The sequence below is a fragment of the Siniperca chuatsi genome, linkage group LG14, assembly GCF_020085105.1.
Source record: "Siniperca chuatsi isolate FFG_IHB_CAS linkage group LG14, ASM2008510v1, whole genome shotgun sequence".
Classification (NCBI taxonomy): Eukaryota; Metazoa; Chordata; class Actinopteri; order Centrarchiformes; family Sinipercidae; genus Siniperca; species Siniperca chuatsi.
In genome coordinates, this window is record NC_058055.1 from 9337947 (window position 1) to 9340166 (window position 2220).

Here is a 2220-nt window from a genome sequence, read left to right on the forward strand (position 1 = left end):
AACAAAATTATATAACACTAATCTACCTCACCTTTTTGGTGTTTGTACAAAGTATACTGCGTGTGTTTGAAGTATGATATTTAGGCAATCATGATGTGATTGGGTGATTCCCCTCTGTGCCGCTAATTAGTTTGACTGAGTATGCTCTTTAAAAGGTGAACATATGCAACCAATATTAAATATCTTCTTAAACCCTTCCTTTACTCTGATCCCACTGCAATTTAGTAACTTGATTTTGAAGGCAAAGAAGAGCTGAAATTGGCAGGGCGTTCTGCTGGCATGTCACCATCAAATCTGTGCTGTTAATACAGCAGGACTGAATTTACAAAGTACTGGACCAACAACAACAAATAGTTGGTGATTGAAACTCTGGCTTTGTGTCTGTTTCATTCCATTGTTGCAATGGTGTTAGATGGATTTACAATGTCATGTTAAATCAATGTCAGATTTCAATGTTATTTCAGAGGAATTGACATTGTTAGTTTCAGCTGATTGGAGGTTGACTCAGTGGTATACCAAAACACTCTGAATGAGGTTTCTAGTTCCTTTGTTTGGTTTTTCACTCTGATCCCTATATGTTACCATGCAAGGCTGCTATTTGGACTGGTGCATGTCTGGCCAGTGTAAGATACATTACAATTTCCCCTGCAATCAGAAGAGACAGATAGACAGATGGAGAGGAGGAACACAGGGCTCTGTGAGAAATGACTCATGTCCCATTGTATAATCAGGGTATATTAAAGGAAGGAACATCACACCCTCATTGCAGCAATGAGCCATGTGTACTGTTGCTTCATGGTTGTGGAAACCTGCACACTCCTCCCACCCCCATACATATGATCTGCACTGTCCTGATATGAGGACAAACGATGTATCTTGGTCTTGAAGTTGCAGTAAGTTCCATCATAGTGGAGATTTGTAACATACCGTTATTTCTTCATTTTTGGCTGCATGCTCTTATTGCTTTTAGTGTGGAAATAAGACCGTGAGTGGGAGGATTAAGTGATCGGTTTCAATTTGACCACCTCATTTGTAGTAGCTGTTGAGACTTCTAAGGAGTGAGATTATATGCACCAGACAATAAACTAAAATATGTACTATTAAAGGCCCTATACTTTCTAGGTGCACAGCACCCTTTCCACACCAAACAGCACATCATTGTGGAAAGTGCACTGTCTGCATTTGAATGCAGACCATGTATACTCAACAACATGCAAGTGGAATGTCAACTATGTGGATTTGTATTGGCAGGATGGAAAGGGGTGTGTACACTGATCACAGATTGTACCTTTGATAAAATACATAAATATGAATCATATTACTAAAAATGTATATAGTATTCCTGTAGGCCTTATGGTGCATCTCTTTCGCTCAACACAGAGTGTGTACTGGCAGTGCATGGTACTGCAAGTGAGGTGAAAGGTGGTGATTATTCTTGGGCCCCAAAGCTACTCTTGCATTGCCAGCCCTGTCTCTCCACACTACCGTGCAATTGTGCTGTACCAGTGTAGAAGAAAGAGGAGTATTCTGAGAGTTCCTCACAGCACCCCTGTAATGCAGATCCTATCATATTACTTTATAGTATTTTTGATCTGCTTTGTTGTCACAAAATAGGCCTTTTCCAGGGCTGACATTTTGACTTGTTACAGCAGGAAAAGCACAGATGAATCTAATACATAAATGATGGCTATTCCACAAGCATCCCAGTAAGCCATACCAGTGCAGCATGCACAACAGGCCTTTTTCAAAGCAGATATTTTGACTTGTCAGAGTAGGAAAACCAAAGGTGTTACTATTGACATCAACACTTGTTCTGTTCTATTCAAATGTCCCAGTAAACCAGTGTGACAGTGAGCCAGCATGCACAATACCCGGACATGTATGTCAAAATGTCTTCTATGAAAAAGGGGCCCTAACTGGAGCAGCTAAATGGAATGCAGCCATTATTAATCTTATTAATTACACCTGGCTTTCCTTATCTGATTTTCCTGTGATCATTTAAATGAGTTTTCCTTTAAAAAGTAATGACGTTGTTGTAAAAAAAATCCCAAAACAATTACTGTTGTTCTTTTTTTGTTCACGTGTGTGTGTGTGTGTATGTGTGTGTGAGAGAGAGAGAGAGAGAGAGAGAGAGAGCACGCGCACGAGACGGTGGGAGAGGTTGAGGGGATGTAGCGTGGAGTGCAGTTTTTGTAAACGGTGTGACTGCATTTCCCAGAT